Source organism: Oncorhynchus keta, unplaced genomic scaffold, assembly GCF_023373465.1.
Source record: "Oncorhynchus keta strain PuntledgeMale-10-30-2019 unplaced genomic scaffold, Oket_V2 Un_contig_3183_pilon_pilon, whole genome shotgun sequence".
Classification (NCBI taxonomy): domain Eukaryota; kingdom Metazoa; phylum Chordata; class Actinopteri; order Salmoniformes; family Salmonidae; genus Oncorhynchus; species Oncorhynchus keta.
Window position 1 is genome coordinate 46,395 of NW_026287121.1, and position 19,449 is coordinate 65,843.

A 19,449-nucleotide genomic window follows, 5' to 3' on the forward strand; every position below is an offset into this window, starting at 1 on the left:
ATTGGACTGAAGTGACCCGTGAAATGTGGGCCTTTATACCTGGGGTCACTGCTCTAGGGCCTTTATACATGGGGTCACTGCTCTAGGGCCTTTATACACTGGGGTCACTGCTCTAGGGTCTTTATACCTGGGGTCACTGGGGTCACTGCTCTAGGGCCTTTATACCTGGGGTCACTGCTCTAGGGCCTTTATACCTGGGGTCACTGCTCTAGGGCCTTTATACATGGGGGTCACTGCTCTAGGGCCTTTATACCTGGGGGTCACTGCTCTAGGGCCTTTATACCTGGGGTCACTGCTCTAGGGCCTTTATACATGGGGTCACTGCTCTAGGGCCTTTATACCTGGGGTCACTGCTCTAGGGTCTTTATACCTGGGGTCACTGCTCTAGGGTCTTTATACATGGGGTCACTGCTCTAGGGTCTTTATACATGGGGTCACTGCTCTAGGGCCTTTATACCTGGGGTCACTGCTCTAGGGTCTTTATACATGGGGTCACTGCTCTAGGGCCTTTATACCTGGGGTCACTGCTCTAGGGTCTTTATACATGGGGTCACTGCTCTAGGGCCTTTATACATGGGGGTCACTGCTCTAGGGTCTTTATACATGGGGTCACTGCTCTAGGGCCTTTATACATGGGGTCACTGCTCTAGGGCCTTTATACATGGGGTCACTGCTCTAGGGCCTTTATACATGGGGTCACTGCTCTAGGGCCTTTATACCTGGGGTCACTGCTCTAGGGTCTTTATACATGGGGTCACTGCTCTAGGGCCTTTATACATGGGGTCACTGCTCTAGGGTCTTTATACATGGGGTCACTGCTCTAGGGTCTTTATACATGGGGTCACTGCTCTAGGGTCTTTATACATGGGGTCACTGCTCTAGGGTCTTTATACATGGGGTCACTGCTCTAGGGTCTTTATACCATGGGGTCACTGGGGTCACTGCTCTAGGGTCTTTATACATGGGGTCACTGCTCTAGGGTCTTTATACATGGGGTCACTGCTCTAGGGTCTTTATACATGGGGTCACTGCTCTAGGGCCTTTATACATGGGGTCACTGCTCTAGGGCCTTTATACCTGGGGTCACTGCTCTAGGGCCTTTATACATGGGGTCACTGCTCTAGGGCCTTTATACATGGGGTCACTGTTCTAGGGTTTTATATCTGGGGTCACTGCTCTAGGGCCTTTATACCTGGGGTCACTGGGGTCACTGCTCTAGGGCCTTTATACATGGGGTCACTGCTCTAGGGCCTTTATACCTGGGGTCACTGCTCTAGGGCCTTTATACCTGGGGTCACTGCTCTAGGGCCTTTATACATGGGGTCACTGCTCTAGGGCCTTTATACATGGGGTCACTGCTCTAGGGCCTTTATACATGGGGTCACTGCTCTAGGGCCTTTATACATGGGGTCACTGCTCTAGGGCCTTTATACCTGGGGTCACTGCTCTAGGGTCTTTATACCTGGGGTCACTGCTCTAGGGCCTTTATACCTGGGGTCACTGCTCTAGGGCCTTTATACCTGGGGTCACTGCTCTAGGGCCTTTATACTGGGGTCACCTTGTGCTGGGGGACAACAAAAGGCCACTCTAATGGTTTTTTGCAGTTTTGTCACAAAACATAATTTAATGTACATTTTTATACCATGGGCTCACTGCTCTAGAACATGTCACTGCTCTAGGGTCTTTACCGGCCTCACATCCACACTGACCACGTGTTACCATGGGGTCCTGCTCTAACACGTGGTCTTTATGTGGAGGTCCTGGGTTGGCATGGTAACACGTGGTCTGTGGATGTGGAGGTCCTGGGCTCATGGTACGTGGTCTTGGATGTGGAGGTCCTGGGTTGGGTGGTCACTGGTCTGTGGATGTGGAGGTCCTGGGTTGGCATGGTAACACGTGGTCTGGGATGTGGGGTCCTGGGTTGGCTTTAACATGTGGTCTGCGGCCTTTTGTGGGGTCCTGGTTGGCGTGGTAACACGTGGTCTGCGGTTGTGGAGGTCCTGGGTTGTCACTGCTAACACGTGGTCTGGATGTGGAGGTCCTGGGTTGGCGTGGTAACACGTGGTCTGTGGAGGTCCTGGGTTGGCGTGGTAACACGTGGTCTGTGGTCTGTGGAGGTCCTGGGTTGGCGTGGTAACACGTGGTCTGTGGATGTGGAGGTCCTGGGTTGGCGTGGTAACACGTGGTCTGCGGATGTGGAGGTCACTGCTCTGGGCCTTTAACACGGGTCTGTGGATGTGGAGGTCCTGGGTCTTTGGCATGGTAACACGTGGTCTGGGTCTTTTGTGAGGCACGGTTGGACGTACAGCAAACATGTTCTAAGATGGGTCACGTTAACTTTCATTCTGAAATCACTTCATATTTCTGGGTTTGTCAGATATTAGTTCAGAAACATTTGAAATTGGTATGGGAGTTAACTGGCTGCTTGTCAAAGGTAGATAACTGCTCTATTTCTTTTATTGGGGTCAAATTAACCAAACTTTCACAATTACTGGCTAATTAATTTGGGTCTTTATGAAGCACCCAGTTTCTGTCACTGCTCTAGGGCCCTGTCACCTCAGGGAACCTTTACGACATGGGGCCTATCAGAGTCTTTAGAGGTGAGTCACTGTTCTAGGGCTAAGCGCGGACCCCTCTCTTCCTTCCAGATTTTAATGTCACTGACTGGTTTTTATACTGGGGTCAGAGATGCCTTTCTCTCCAGCTCCAAACCCATGGGGTCACTGCAGTCATCCAATATGGGTTTTTACCTTTTTTTATGTTCTGTTTTCCTTCATGGGCTCACTGCTCTAGGGCCTTTGCATAACTGGATTCTCTGGCGAAGACTCCTCAAAGCTCAGGGCCTTTATATGCTGGGCTCACTGAGAGACTCTTGACAGTAACTTTATAAATGGGTAGTTCCTCTAGGGTCACTGGGTTGACTATGGGTCGGAGAGTCACTGGTGTCACTCTCTATGGTTTTTTGTTTTGGGTCACTGCTCTAGGGCCTTATACATGGGGTCACTGCTCTAGGGCCTTTATACCTGTCTCACTGCTCTAGGAACCTTTATACATGGGGTCACTGCACTGGGTCTTTATACTGTCAGAGAGTCTTTAAATGACTCACTGCTGTAGGTCTTTAAATGACTCACTACTGTAGAGGTCTTTAAATGGGGTCACTGCTCTAGGGTCTTTAAATGACTCACTACTTTTAGTGGCTCTGCTCAGAGAGTCTTTAAATGGGGTCACTGCTCTAGGGCCTTTATCTGGGTCACTGAGAGCCTTTGACTACTGTTAGGGCTCACTCAGAGAGTCTGCTAAATGACTCACTACTGGTGGTCACTGCTCTAGGGTCTTTTTATAATGGGTCACTACTCTAGAGAGTCTTTATACATGGCTCACTAGTGGTTTATCAGAGAGTCTGCTAAATGACTCACTACTGTAGAGAGTCTGCTTTAAATGGGTCACTCACTGTAGGGCCTTTATAGAGAGTCTGCTAAATGACTCACTGCTCTAGGGTTACTGGATCAGGAGTCACTGCTCTAGGCCTTTAACCTGGGGTCACTGCTCTAGGGTCTTTAAATGGACTCACTACTCTAGTGGTTCTGGATCAGGGAGTCTAGGGCTAAATGACTCACTACTGTTAGTGGTATCTGGATCACTGAGTCTGTTAAATGACTCACTGTTGTCTCTCTAAGAGGCCTTTAAATGCTCACTGCTCAGAGAGTCTTTATAATGACTCACTGCTCTAGGTGTCTCTGGATCACTGTCTACTAAATGACTCACTACTCTAGAGTCTTAAATGACTCACTACTGGGTCTCTGGATCAGAGAGTCTGCTAAATGACTCACTGTAAGGTCTCTGGATACGTGGAGATTCTCCTGACTCACTGCTGTTAGTGGCTCTGGATCAGAGAGTCTTTAAATGGACTCACTACTGTTAGGGTTTTGGATCAGAGAGTCTTTAAATGGGTCACTACTGTAAGGGTCTCTGGATCTGGGAGTCACTGACTCACTACTGTAAGTGTCTCTCTCAGAGAGTCTGCTAAATGACTCACTACTGTAGGTCTGCTAAATGACTCACTGCTGTTTTTTAGTGGTCTGGATCAGGTCTTAACATGGGTCACTGTTAGTGGTTTTTATACCTGAGGTCTGCCTTTAAATGACTCACTACTGTTAGTGGCTCTGGTCAGAGAGCCTTTATGCTAAATGACTGCACTACTGTTAGTGGGGTCTGCTCAGGAGTCTGCTAAATGACTCACTACTGTTAGTGGCTCTGGTCCAGAGAGTCTGCTAAATGGTCACTACTGTAGGATTCTGCTAAATGACTCACTGCTGTTAGTGGCCTGGGAGTCTAGGGCTAAATGGTCACTACTGTTAGTGGTCTGGATCAGAGAGTCTGCTAAATGACTGCTCACTCTGTTAGTGGTTCTGGATCAGAGGTCTACTAAATGACTCACTACTGTTAGTGGTTCTGGATCAGAGTCTGCTAAATGACTCACTACTGTCTAGGGTTCTGGATGTGGAGTCAGTCTGCTTTAAATGGGTCACTGCTGTTAGTGGTCTGGATCAGGGACTGTCTAGGGCCTTTAAATAACTCACTGCTGTAGAGGTCTTTAAATGACTCACTGCTGTTAGTGGCTCTGGATCACTGAGAGTCTGCTAAATGACTCACTACTGTTAGTGGTTCTGGATCAGAGTCTGCTAAATGACTCACTACTGTTAGTGGTTCTTTATACAGAGAGTCACTGCTAAATGACTCACTGCTGTTAGTGGCTCTGATCAGAGAGTCTTTAAATAACTCACTACTGTAGAGTCTTAAATGACTCACTGCTGTTAGTGGCTCTGGATCAGAGAGTCTTTAAATGACTCACTACTGTTAGTGTCTCTGATCAGAGAGTCTTTAAATGACTCACTACTGTAGTGTCTCTGGATCAGAGTCTGCTAAATGACTCACTACTGTTAGTGTCTCTGGATCAGAGAGTCTGCTTTAAATGACTCATTGCTGTTAGTGGCTCTGGATCAGACTGTCTAGGGTTTTTAAATGACTCACTACTGTTAGTGGTTCTGGATCAGAGTCTGCTAAATGACTCACTACTGTTAGTGGCTCTGGATCAGAGAGGCCTTTAAATGACTCACTACTGTTAGTGGTTCTGGATCACTGAGAGTCTGCTAAATGACTCACTGCTGTTAGTGGCTCTTATCAGAGAGTCTGCTAAATGACTCACTACTGTAGAGTCACTTCTGTCTTTAAATGAATCACTGCTGTTACCTGGCTCTGGATCAGAGTCTGTCAGTAAATGACTCACTACTGTTGAGTGGTTAGGGAGTCAGAGAGTCTGCTAAATGACTCACTACTGTTAGTGGTTCTGGATCAGAGAGTCTGCTAAATGACTCACTACTGTAAGTGGTTCTGGATCAGAGTCTGCTAAATGACTCACTACTGTTAGTGGTTCTGGATCAGAGAGTCTGCTAAATGACTCACTGCTGTTAGTGTCTCTGGATCAGAGAGTCTGCTAAATGACTCACTACTTAGAGAGTCTGTCAAAAACTCACTACTGTAAGTGTCTCTGGATCAGAGAGTCTGTTAGAAATGACTCACTGCTGTAAATGACTCTGGATCAGAGAGTCTGCTAAATGACTCACTGCTGTGCCAAATGACTCTGGATCAGAGAGTCTGCTAAATAACTCACTACTGTAAGTGTCTCTGATCAGAGAGTCTGCTAAATGACTCACTACTGTTAGTGTCTCTGGATCAGAGAGTCTGCTAAATGACTCCACTACTGGGTTAGTGTCTCTGGATCAGAGAGTCTGTAAATGACTCATTGCTGTTAGTGGCTCTGGATCAGAGAGTCTGCTAAATGACTCACTACTGTTAGTGGTTCTGGGTCAGAGAGTCTGCTAAATGACTCACTACTGTTGGCGTGGTTCTGGGTCTGAGAGTCTGGCTAAATGACTCACTACTGTAAGTCCTGGTTCTGGATCAGTGGTCTGTAAATGACTCACTACTGTTAGTGGTTCTGGCCAGAGAGTCTGCTAAATGACTCACTACTGTTAGTGGTTCTGGATCAGAGAGTCTGCTAAATGACTCACTACTGTTAGTGGTTCTGGATCAGAGAGTCTGCTAAATGACTCACTACTGTTAGTGTCTCTGGATCAGAGAGTCTGCTGCTGTAAATGACTCTGGATCAGAGAGTCTGTTATGGTAACTCACTGGTCTGTGGAAGTGGGCTCTGGATCAGAGAGTCTGCTAAATGACTCACTACTGTTAGTGGTCTCTGGATCAGAGAGTCTGCTAAATGACTCACTACTGTAGAGTCTGCTAAATGACTCACTGCTGTTGGCTCTGGTATCAGAGAGTCTGCTAAATGACTCACTACTGCAAAGTGTCTCTGGATCAGAGAGTCTGCTAAATGACTCACTTCTGTTAGTGGCTCTGGATCAGAGAGTCTGCTAAATGACTCACTACTGTTAGTGGCTCTGGATCAGAGAGTCTGCTAAATGACTCACTACTGTTAGTGTCTCTGGATCAGAGAGTCTGCTAAATGACTCACTACTGTAGAGATTCTGCTAAATGACTCACTGCTGTTAGTGGCTCTGGATCAGAGAGTCTGCTAAATGACTCACTACTGTTAGTGGTTCTGGATCAGAGAGTCTGCTAAATGACTCACTACTGTTAGTGGTTCTGGATCAGAGAGTCTGCTAAATGACTCACTACTGAAAGTGGTTCTGGATCAGAGTCTGCTAAATGACTCACTACTGTTAGTGGTTCTGGTCAGAGAGTCTGCTAAATGACTCACTACTGTTAGTGGTTCTGGATCAGAGAGTCTGCTAAATGACTCACTACTGTTAGTGGTTCTGGATCAGAGAGTCACTAAATGACTCACTACTGTTAGTGTCTCTGGATCAGAGAGTCTGCTAAATGACTCACTGCTGTAACCTGTGACTCTGGATCAGAGAGTCTGCTAAATAACTCACTACTGTAGTCACTCTGGATCAGAGAGTCTGCTAAATGACTCACTACTGTTAGTGTCTCTGGATCAGAGAGTCTGCTAAATGACTCACTACTGTAGAGAGTCTGCTAAATGGCTCACTACTGTAGAGAGTCTGCTAAATGACTCACTACTGTTAGTGGTTCTGGATCAGAGAGTCTGCTAAATGACTCACTACTGTTAGTGGTTCTGGATCAGAGAGTCTGCTAAATGACTCACTACTGTTAGTGGTTCTGGATCAGAGAGTCTGCTAAATGACTCACTACTGTTAGTGGTTCTGGATCAGAGAGTCTGCTAAATGACTCACTACTGTTAGTGGTTCTGGATCAGAGAGTCTGCTAAATGACTCACTACTGTTAGTGGTTATGGATCAGAGAGTCTGCTAAATGACTCACTACTGTAGAGAGTCTGTTAAATGACTCACTACTGTTAGTGGTTCTGGATCAGAGAGTCTACTAAATGACTCACTACTGTTAGTGGTTCTGGATCAGAGAGTCTGCTAAATGAATAGAATGTAGAATGAGTGAATGTCCTCAGTCCGAGGTCAGCTCTACTGACATGTAATGTGAATGTTGACCTACAGTCTTTTTTTAACATGTTAATCGCTGTCTCATCTCTGTCCTCTCTCTCTGTCCTCTCTCTCTGTCCTCTCTCTCTGTCCTCTCTCTCTGACTCTCTCTGTTAGTGGTTCTCTCTGTCTCTCTCTCTGTCCTCTGTCCTCTCTCTCTGTCCTCTCTCATGTCTGTGAATGTTGACCTCTCAGTCCTTTTCATGTTGTCCTGTCTCTCTCATCTCTGTCCTCTCTCTCATCTCTGTCCTCTCATCTCTGTCTGTCTCTCTCATCTCTGTCCTCTCTCTCTCATCTCTGTCTCTCTCTCATCTCTGTCCTCTCTCTCTCATCTCTGTCCTCTCTCTCTCATCTCTGTCCTCTCTCTCTCATCTCTGTCCTCTCTCTCTCATCTCTGTCCTCTCTCTCTCATCTCTGTCCTCTCTCTCTGTCCTCTCTCTCATCTCTGTAGCTGTGGACCTCAGACAACCAGGGAGATGGAGAGGATGCTGAGGAGGGTAGAGACTGACCTGGTTCCTGTTCCCTGGTCTGTCTGTCTGACTGACTGTCATCATCCTCTATCTATCAACACTGAGACAGACAGACTGACCACCTCATCCTGCCCAACGCTTCTCTTTAGTTCTGTCTGTCACGTCGTCTCACACCTCCATACGTTTACTCTTCTTTCGGGAATCATTGTGGGGGGGGTTTCATTCCAGGACTTGGTTGTGGGGGGGGTTTCATTCCAGGACTTGGTTGTAGGGGGGTTGCTTTCCAGGACTTGGTTGTGGGAGGGGTTTCATTCCAGGACTTGGGTGTGGGAGGGGTTTCATTCCAGGACTTGGTTGTGGGGGGGTTTCATTCCAGGACTTGGTTGTGGGAGGGTTGCTTTCCAGGACTTGGTTGTGGGGGGGGGTTGGGACGTATATTATGGTATGTTGGGGTGAGGGACTTGTCTACTGAGCGTATAATTATTTGTGGGCGGAGCAACAGGGTGTTACATGTAGTTCTCAACTCATGCAATGTGGCAAGTTCAGGTTGGGAATTAACCTGGTCTAGTCCTCTACCTGTGTTCAGGTTGGTAATTAACCTGGTCTAGTCCTCCACCTGTGTTCAGGTTGGGAATTAACCTGGTCTAGTCCTCTACCTGTGTTCAGGTTGGTAATTAACCTGGTCTAGTCCTCTACCTGTGTTCAGGTTGGGAATTAACCTGGTCTAGTCCTCTACCTGTGTTCAGGTTGGGAATTAACCTGGTCTAGTCCTCTACCTGTGTTCAGGTTGGGAATTAACCTGGTCTAGTCCTCTACCTGTGTTCAGGTTGGGAATTAACCTGGTCTAGTCCTCTACCTGTGTTCAGGTTGGGAATTAACCTGGTCTAGTCCTCTACCTGTGTTCAGGTTGGGAATTAACCTGGTCTAGTCCTCTACCTGTGTTCAGGTTGGGAATTAACCTGGTCTAGTCCTCTACCTGTGTTCAGGTTGGGAATTAACCTGGTCTAGTCCTCTACCTGTGTTCAGGTTGGGAATTAACCTGGTCTAGTCCTCTACCTGTGTTCAGGTTGGGAATTAACCTGGTCTAGTCCTCTACCTGTGTTCAGGTTGGGAATTAACCTGGTCTAGTCCTCTACCTGTGTTCAGGTTGGGAATTAACCTGGTCTAGTCCTCTACCTGTGTTCAGGTTGGGAATTAACCTGGTCTAGTCCTCTACCTGTGTTCAGGTTGGGAATTAACCTGGTCTAGTCCTCTACCTGTGTTCAGGTTGGGAATTAACCTGGTCTAGTCCTCTACCTGTGTTCAGGTTGGGAATTAACCTGGTCTAGTCCTCTACCTGTGTTCAGGTTGGGAATTAACCTGGTCTAGTCCTCTACCTGTGTTCAGGTTGGGAATTAACCTGGTCTAGTCCTCTACCTGTGTTCAGGTTGGGAATTAACCTGGTCTAGTCCTCTACCTGTGTTCAGGTTGGGAATTAACCTGGTCTAGTCCTCTACCTGTGTTCAGGTTGGGAATTAACCTGGTCTAGTCCTCTACCTGTGTTCAGGTTGGGAATTAACCTGGTCTAGTCCTCTACCTGTGTTCAGGTTGGGAATTAACCTGGTCTAGTCCTCTACCTGTGTTCAGGTTGGGAATTAACCTGGTCTAGTCCTCTACCTGTGTAACCTGGTCTAGTCCTCTACCTGTGTTCAGGTTGGGAATTAACCTGGTCTAGTCCTCTACCTGTGTTCAGGTTGGGAATTAACCTGGTCTAGTCCTCTACCTGTGTTCAGGTTGGGAATTAACCTGGTCTAGTCCTCTACCTGTGTTCAGGTTGGGAATTAACCTGGTCTAGTCCTCTACCTGTGTTCAGGTTGGGAATTAACCTGGTCTAGTCCTCTACCTGTGTTCAGGTTGGGAATTAACCTGGTCTAGTCCTCTACCTGTGTTCAGGTTGGGAATTAACCTGGTCTAGTCCTCTACCTGTGTTCAGGTTGGGAATTAACCTGGTCTAGTCCTCTACCTGTGTTCAGGTTGGGAATTAACCTGGTCTAGTCCTCTACCTGTGTTCAGGTTGGGAATTAACCTGGTCTAGTCCTCTACCTGTGTTCAGGTTGGGAATTAACCTGGTCTAGTCCTCTACCTGTGTTCAGGTTGGGAATTAACCTGGTCTAGTCCTCTACCTGTGTTCAGGTTGGGAATTAACCTGGTCTAGTCCTCTACCTGTGTTCAGGTTGGGAATTAACCTGGTCTAGTCCTCTACCTGTGTTCAGGTTGGGAATTAACCTGGTCTAGTCCTCTACCTGTGTTCAGGTTGGGAATTAACCTGGTCTAGTCCTCTACCTGTCTACATGGTAAAGATCTTGTGCTTGACAACATTGCTTGATTCATTTGTGGTTCGACATCAGTCTCTCTTGATTGGAGGAGGCAGCAGCGAGCGGTTTTAGTCTGTAGCCCGGCGACTGACGGCAGGAGCGTTAGGGGATAGTCCTGATGGCGTCTTATCGATGGTGGGTTGGCGTGGTCGTTGGCGTGGTCGTTGTGCTGCTCCCCAAATGGCACCCTATTCCCTATGAAGTACACTACTTTTAGACCAGAACCCTATGGACCTTGGTCAAACACCCTGTACACTATGTAGGGAGTAGGGCTCCAGTAGTGCACTATGTAGGGTTCCAGTAGTGCACTATGTAGGGAGTAGGGCTCCAGTAGTACACTATGTAGGGAGTAGGGCTCCAGTAGTACACTATGTAGGGAGTAGGGCTCCAGTAGTACACTATGTAGGGAGTAGGGTTCCAGTAGTACACTATGTAGGGAGTAGGGTTCCAGTAGTGCACTATGTAGGGAGTAGCGTTCCAGTAGTGCACTATGTAGGGAGTAGGGTTCCAGTAGTACACTATGTAGGGAGTAGGGTTCCAGTAGTGCACTATGTAGGAGTAGGGTTCCAGTAGTGCACTATGTAGGGAGTAGGGTTCCAGTAGTGCACTATGTAGAGGGAGTAGGGTTCCAGTAGTGCACTATGTAGGGAGTAGGGTTCCAGTAGTGCACTATGTAGGGAATAGGGTTCCAGTAGTGCACTATGTAGGGATAGGGTTCCAGTAGTGCACTATGTAGGGAATAGGGTTCCAGTAGTGCACTATGTAGGGAGTAGGGTTCCAGTAGTGCACTATGTAGGGAGTAGGGTTCCAGTAGTGCAGGGTTCCTAGTGCACTATGTAGGGAGTAGGGTTCCAGTAGTGCACTATGTAGGGAATAGGGTTCCAGTAGTGCACTATGTAGGGATTAGGGTTCCAGTAGTGCACTATGTAGGGAATAGGGTTCCAGTAGGGCACTATGTAGGGTTCCAGTAGTGCACTATGTAGGGAGTAGGGTTCCAGTAGTGCACTATGTAGGGAGTAGGGTTCCAGTAGTGCACTATGTAGGGAGTAGGGTTCCAGTAGTGCACTATGTAGGGAGTAGGGTTCCAGTAGTGCACTATGTAGGGAGTAGGGTTCCAGTAGTGCACTATGTAGGGAGTAGGGTTCCAGTAGTGCACTATGTAGGGAATAGGGTTCCAGTAGTGCACTATGTAGGGAGTAGGGTTCCAGTAGTGCACTATGGTTCCAGTAGTGCACTATGTAGGGAGTAGGGTTCCAGTAGTGCACTATGTAGGGAGTAGGGTTCCAGTAGTGCACTATGTAGGGAGTAGGGTTCCAGTAGTGCACTATGTAGGGTTCCAGTAGTGCACTATGTAGGGTTCCAGTAGTGCACTATGTAGGGTTCCAGTAGTGCACTATGTAGGGTTCCAGTAGTGCACTATGTAGGGTTCCAGTAGTGCACTATGTAGGGAGTAGGGTTCCAGTAGTGCACTATGTAGGGAGTAGGGTTCCAGTAGTGCACTATGTAGGGTTCCAGTAGTGCACTATGTAGGGAGTAGGGTTCCAGTAGTGCACTATGTAGGGAGTAGGGTTCCAGTAGTGCACTATGTAGGGTTCCAGTAGTGCACTATGTAGGGTTCCAGTAGTGCACTATGTAGGGTTCCAGTAGTGCACTATGTAGGGTTCCAGTAGTGCACTATGTAGGGTTCCAGTAGTGCACTATGTAGGGTTCCAGTAGTGCACTATGTAGGGTTCCAGTAGTGCACTATGTAGGGAGTAGGGTTCCAGTAGTGCACTATGTAGGGAATAGGGTTCCAGCTGAGAGGAAAACCTTGGATAGTGATGTTACATTCCATTAAACTGTCACTGTTCTGCTCCACTTTCTTCTTCTTCAGTTTCACTGACCTGCTAACGTCATTTTGTATTTCCGTGTCAAGTAGGAGGTTTGGGAAACGTCTAGAACAAAGAGGACTCCTAATACTCAGACTGTTTTTAAACCAGCAGAGCAGGAAGAATTTCCCCTCGTTGCTGCTTCAAGTTGCTGCTTCAAGTTGCTGCTTCAAGTTGCTGCTTCAAGTTGCTGCTTCTAGTCGCTGCTTCTAGTCGCTGCTTCTAGTCGCTGCTTCTAGTCGCTGCTTCTAGTCGCTGCTTCTAGTCGCTGCTTCTAGTCGCTGCTTCTAGTCGCTGCTTCTAGTCGCTGCTTCTAGTCGCTGCTTCTAGTCGCTGCTTCTAGTCGCTGCTTCTAGTCGCTGCTTCTTCTTTCCATCCCCAGTTTTTATTTTAATTTTCCGGTTTTCTTTTGATACTTGTGGTTCAGAACTCGTTAATGGGGAGAAAAGGGAGGTTGTTGTTGGGCTGGTTGTCTTTGTCCATGTCTTTTTGGAAATGTTCATACGAAACACCCAAAAGCATAACTGTTATCTGGAGGGAAATGTTATTTCATGTATGTGGAATTAAAAAGATAATTTAAAAGTTTACGTTGTCCGATCTGAATTATTTTAGAGCTCTTAATCTCCATTCCCCCCCCCCTCAACGCCTTTGGTAAGAGATCACAAATCTGGCAACTCTGTGACCCAATCTGGGCAACTCGGTGACCCAATCTGGGCAACTCGGTGACCCAATCTGGGCAACTCGGTGACCCAATCTGGGCAACTCGGTGACACCAATCTGGGCAACTCGGTGACACCAATCTGGGCAACTCGGTGACCCAAACTCTGGGCAACTGGGCAACTGTGACACCAATCTGGGCAACTCTGTGACACCAATCTGGGCAACTCTGTGACACCAATCTGGGCAACTCTGTGACACCAATCTGGGCAACTCTGTGACACCAATCTGGGCAACTCTGTGACACCAATCTGGGCAACTCTGTGACACCAATCTGGGCAACTCTGTGACACCAATCTGGGCAACTCTGTGACACCAATCTGGGCAACTCTGTGACACCAATCTGGGCAACTCTGTGACACCAATCTGGGCAACTCTGTGGGCAACTCTGTGACACCAATCTGGGCAACTCTGTGACACCAATCTGGGCAACTCTGTGACACCAATCTGGGCAACTCTGTGACACCAATCACTCTGTGACACCAATCTGGGCAACTCTGTGACCCCAACCTGGCAACTCTGTGACCCCAACCTGGGCAACTGACCCCAACCGGTGACCCCAACCTGGGCAACTCGGTGACCCAATCTGGCAACCCCGGTGACTAATCCAGAGTATGTAATGAAAGGGGTCGGCATACTGCAAAAACAGTCCAGGTTGGCTGCTTCACACCAACAAAACATTGTATTTCCCAGGAAACAAGGCTATTGGTTGGAACTACTGTTCTCTCTGAATCACTCATGTCTGGAGCCGTCCTGTTATTACCCCCGGACCACACAACCTCCAGAGCTGCTCACAGAATTACTTAGACTAAACACCCACACACCCACCCAACCCCCACCCCCACACACTCTCTCTCACATACACACAAGGTGTCGACAGCATTCCACATGTTTGATTTAAATGCTTCCCACAATTGTGTCAAGTTGGCCGGATGTCCTTTGGGTGGTGGACCATTCTTGATACAACAGGGGAAACTGGAGTGTGAAAAACCCAGCAGCGTTGCAGTTCTTGACACAAACCGGTGCGCCTGGCACCTACAACCGCACCCGTTCATCCACTGAATGGGGCACACAAACTTTAGTCCATGTCTGAATTGTATCGAGGCTTAAAAATGATTCTTGAAGGTGTCTCCACCCCTTCATCTACACAGGCCAGTAGACCCTCTTCCTGGAGATCTACTGTCCTGTGGGTTTTCAGTACAACCCTCTTCCTGGAGATCTACTGTCCTGTGGGTTTTCAGTACAACCCTCTTCCTGGAGATCTACTGTCCTGTGGGTTTTCAGTACAACCCTCTTCCTGGAGATCTACTGTCCTGTGGGTTTTCAGTACAACCCTCTTCCTGGAGATCTACTGTCCTGTGGGTTTTCAGTCCAACCCTCTTCCTGGAGATCTACTGTCCTGTGGGTTTTCAGTCCAACCCTCTTCCTGGAGATCTACTGTCCTGTGGGTTTTCAGTCCAACCCTCTTCCTGGAGATCTACTTGGAATGAAAACCAACAGAACAGTAGATCTCTAGGAAGAGGGTTGGGCAGCTCTCAACAGGACAGTAGATCTCCAGGAAGAGGGTTGGGCAGCTCTCAACAGGACAGTAGATCTCCAGGAAGAGGGTTGGGCAGCTCTCAACAGGACAGTAGATCTCTAGGAAGAGGGTTGGGCAGCTCTCAACAGGACAGTAGATCTCTAGGAAGAGGGTTGGGCAGCTCTCAACAGGACAGTAGATCTCTAGGAAGAGGGTTGGGCAGCTCTCAACAGGACAGTAGATCTCTAGGAAGAGGGTTGGGCATCTCTCAACAGGACAGTAGATCTCCAGGAAGAGGGTTGGGCATCTCTCAACAGGACAGTAGATCTCCAGGAAGAGGGTTGGGCAGCTCTCAACAGGACCGTAGATCTCCAGGAAGAGGGTTGGGCAGCTCTCAACAGGACAGTAGATCTCCAGGAAGAGGGTTGGGCAGCTCTCAACAGGACAGTAGATCTCCAGGAAGAGGGTTGGGCAGCTCTCAACAGGACAGTAGATCTCCAGGAAGAGGGTTGGGCATCTCTCAACAGGACAGTAGATCTCCAGGAAGAGGGTTGGGCATCTCTCAACAGTACAGTAGATCTCCAGGAAGAGGGTTGGGCATCTCTCAACAGGACAGTAGATCTCCAGGAAGAGGGTTGGGCAGCTCTCAACAGGACAGTAGATCTCCAGGAAGAGGGTTGGGCAAGCTCTGATCTACACTGAAGTGGATTTAAGGGATCGCAGCTTTCTCCTGGATTCACCTGGTCAGTCTGTCATGGAAAGAGCAGGTGTTCCTAATGTTCTGTCCAGTCAGTGTATCAGCCAATAGGAACTCCTCATTGACCTGGTCAGTTCTATCATGGAAAGAGCAGGTGTTCCTAATGTTCTATCCAGTCAGTGTATCAGCCAATAGGAACTCCTCATTGACCTGGTCAGTCTATTATGGAAAGAGCACGTGTTCCTAATGTTCTGTCCAGTCAGTGTATCAGCCAATAGGAACTCCTCATTGACCTGGTCAGTTCTATCATGGAAAGAGCAGGTGTTCCTAATGTTCTGTCCAGTCAGTGTATCAGCCAATAGGAACTCCTCATTGACCTGGTCAGTTCTATCATGGAAAGAGCAGGTGTTCCTAATGTTCTGTCCAGTCAGTGTATCAGCCAATAGGAACTCCTCATTGACCTGGTCAGTTCTATCATGGAAAGAGCAGGTGTTCCTAATGTTCTGTCCAGTCAGTGTATCAGCCAATAGGAACTCCTCATTGACCTGGTCAGTCTATCATGGAAAGAGCAGGTGTTCCTAATGTTCTGTCCAGTCAGTGTATCAGCCAATAGGAACTCCTCATTCACCTGGTCAGTCTATCATGGAAAGAGCAGGTGTTCCTAATGTTCTGTCCAGTCAGTGTATCAGCCAATAGGAACTCCTCATTGACCTGGTCAGTCTATCATGGAAAGAGCAGGTGTTCCTAATGTTCTGTCCAGTCAGTGTATCAGCCAATAGGAACTCCTCATTGACCTGGTCAGTTCTATCATGGAAAGAGCAGGTGTTCCTAATGTTCTATCCAGTCAGTGTATCAGCCAATAGGAACTCCTCATTGACCTGGTCAGTCTATCATGGAAAGAGCAGGTGTTCCTAATGTTCTGTCCAGTCAGTGTATCAGCCAATAGGAACTCCTCATTGACCTGGTCAGTCTATGGAACGAGCAGGTGTTCTTTCTTTTGTATACTCTGTGTACTAGGTGCCTCCAGAACAGCCTGAATTCTTAGTGGCATAGAAATGTTTGCTGAATTGGTATCAAGGGACCTAAACGTGTGCCAGGAAAACATTCCCCACACCATTACACCACCAGCCTGTACCGTTGACATCAGACAGGATGTGGCCATGGACTCATGCTGCTTACGCCAAACCCTGACATCAGCATGACGCAACAGGAACCAGGATTGGTCGGACCAGGCACTGCTTTTCCACTCCTCAGTTGTCCAGTGTTGATGATCACGTGCCCACTGGGAGCCTCTTCTTGTTGTTTTTTTTATCTGATAGGAACCCGGTGTGGTCGTCTGCTGCAACAGCCAATCCGTGACGAGGACCTACGAGTTGTTTTCGTAATTTAATGTTCATTCAAATAGTAACTGAGAATGGGAATTCCAAGTTAGGATGACCATTGAAAATTATATGTTTTCTGAGTTGTGTGTTGACTATAAATTATTAAGCAAAGCTGTAACTAATCGCCTATCTTCTGCCATGGCATATGTTGTTGGTTTAGACCAAACATGTGGTGTGGTGGGGAGAAGATTAACCTGGAACTTGCAATTGCACAGAGACGTTCAAGCCTATTTAGAGGAAAGGCACCTGCCGGCTATTACTGTGAATTTGGACCAGGAAAAAGCCTTTGACATGGTAAACCATGAGTTTTTGTTTAGAATTATGGAAAAATTTGGGTTCGGAAATAATTTTATGAAATGGGTAAAAATTCTGTATAGTAATGTGGGTAGCAGGGTAAATATTAATGGGAATATTGGAAATGTCATCAAGCAATTACGAGGTGTCAGACAGGGTGACCCTCTATCTGCTCTATTGTATGTTTTATATATTGAACCTTTCGCATGCGCAATTAGGACAAATTATAACATCAAAGGCATAATTTTACCTGGAGGGGATATGCTAAAAATATCGCAATATGCCGACGACACAGTTTTATATTTACAAGACGACCTGAGCTTGAAAGAGTCTATCAAAATCATTGATGAATTCTCTGTTGCGTCAGGGTCGAAGATAAACAAGAATAAAACAGAAATAAAATATTTGGGACAGTGGAAATGGAGAACGGATCAGTTATGTGGTTTGACTGTGTGCACAGGACCAATGGTAGTGCTCGGTATATCTTTTGGAAATGAAATTAAAGATGACATGTTTAATTGGAAAGAAAAACTATTATCAATTAATAAAAGATTGGGACTGTGGAAAGTAAGGAGACTATCGTTTAGTGGGAAGGTGTTAGTGCTGAAGGCGGACATTCTGCCTTCATTACTTCACTTTGTCTATGTGTTTCCCATGCCGGTGTCCCTAAGAAAAACTTTCATAAGGGTTCTGTTTAATTTCTGTTGGGGGGGGATATGAGTACATCCGTAGAGATCGGATGTACCAGCCTATAGAGGCTGGTGGAAGGGATTTCCCTCATATTCCTCTCAAGCTAGATGCGTTGTTCTACTCAAACATTTGTTGTCTTTTGTCGTCTTCTGTACACAAATGTCACATTTTAATCAAATTCTGGCTGTCTGTACCGTTAAGATTCATGGTGAAGTGGGATAATAGTAAGCCAAAAGCTGAAATTATCCCGTTACATTTTAAGAAAATAGTGGAATGGGCAAAGTAAAGAAAATGTAATCAACCACAGATTGCTATACGCAAAATTAATAGAAAATTGTTGTCCAAGAGACAGGTTACCAATATCGCCTTCCACCTGGATACGGACACAATTAAAAGGGTTAGATAACAGACTGAAAGATTTTAATTGGCTTGTTTTACACAGACGTCTTCCGGTCCGTTCAACTTTATACGATCATAATTTGACCCTAAATAAATTTTGTCCCAGGCACAATTGTTTCGCAATCGAAACAATTCCACATGTTTTATGGGAATGTTCTTTTGCCCAATCAGTTTGGGGAAAAAGTCAACAATTTTTTGAGATTTTAAAAAAACATTGATTATGAAGGTGTTGCCAAACTTGAAATAAAAAATGTGGAAAGGGTGCAATTATTAGCATTAGTGACTCTGGTGTCCCTTATCAAGACCAAACTTTGGGAGGCCAGATGTGGTGCAGTTAATGACACCCTCAAGTGGTCACCGACGGGATTGGTTCAATTTATAAAACAGGAAGTTTGGAAAAGAATACAATTCGAAATAGATAAGGAGGGCATGGCATCAGTAAAACAGAGATGGAAAGGGATTCACCCGTCATTGTAAATGTGTGTATAACCGATATAAGTGTATTACATAGGTACATTTGGAATGTAAAGTAAGCCTTTGTAGATATTTTATATACACTGAGGTTTATCCAGAGTGCATTTTGGCATATGTATATATTTGTATTTATAGAATTGTTTGTATTGTTTTTGGAGATTGTTAGAGGCATGTTAATCTCGAATATAGGCCAATAATACTGGTCAGGTTCTGCTGAACAGCATTTTTTTTAAGGAGTTTTGGTATTCTGATATTGTTATGGTACTTTTTGATACTGTTTGTAAGTATCCATGTTATGTACAACGTTATGCACTAAATTTGTAATTGTATTTGAATACGAAATGAAAATAAAAATTATTTTTCCAAAAAAAAAAACAAAAAAAAAAATCTGTTCTTATCAGTTTAATATCTGATACGTCCCCTATCTGGGGACCATATATTAAATTGATTTTTGGAATAGGGAGATGGAATAGGGGCTTGCTCCGTCCACTCCACGCATCGACCTGGTATTGCAGTACCTCCAGGAACAGGAGACAGACAGACTGACCACCTCATCCTGCCCAACGCTTCTCTTTAGTTCTGTCTGTCACGTCGTCTCACACCTCCATACGTTTACTCTTCTTTCGGGAATCATCGTGGGGGGTTGCTTTCCAGGACTTGGTTGTGGGAGGGGTTTCATTCCAGGACTTGGTTGTGGGAGGGTTTCATTCAGGACTTGGTTGTGGGGGGTTTCGTTCCAGGACTTGGTTGTGGGAGGGTTGCTTTCCAGGACTTGGTTGTGGGGGGTTTTGGGACGTATATTATGGTATGTTGGGGTGAGGGACTTGTCTACTGAGCGTATAATTATTTGTGGGCGGAGCAACAGGGTGTTACATGTAGTTCTCAACTCATGCAATGTGGCAAGTTCAGGTTGGGAATTAACCTGGTCTAGTCCTCTACCTGTGTTCAGGTTGGGAATTAACCTGGTCTAGTCCTCTACCTGTGTTCAGGTTGGGAATTAACCTGGTCTAGTCCTCTACCTGTGTTCAGGTTGGGAATTAACCTGGT

General features: G+C 46.5%; 2 long non-coding RNA genes and 1 other non-coding gene across 3 annotated transcripts; 2 read left to right on the forward strand and 1 right to left on the reverse strand.

The window, feature by feature from the left end:
* Positions 1-6: 6 nt before the first annotated feature.
* On the reverse strand, positions 7-1,451 carry LOC127923754 (uncharacterized). Its single transcript, XR_008115277.1, has 3 exons — positions 1,318-1,451; positions 991-1,077; positions 7-515 (listed from the first exon to the last, which is right to left on the reverse strand). It is a non-coding gene; the product is annotated as an uncharacterized LOC127923754 (long non-coding RNA).
* An 8,621-nt stretch (positions 1,452-10,072) lies between these two features.
* Positions 10,073-12,815, forward strand: LOC127923755 (uncharacterized). Its single transcript, XR_008115278.1, has 2 exons — positions 10,073-10,925; positions 12,121-12,815. It is a non-coding gene; the product is annotated as an uncharacterized LOC127923755 (long non-coding RNA).
* Positions 12,816-18,755: 5,940 nt separating this feature from the next.
* LOC127923759 (U2 spliceosomal RNA) lies at positions 18,756-18,942 on the forward strand. The gene has a single exon (XR_008115283.1). It is a non-coding gene; the product is annotated as a U2 spliceosomal RNA (small nuclear RNA).
* The last annotated feature ends 507 nt before the right edge of the window (positions 18,943-19,449 follow it).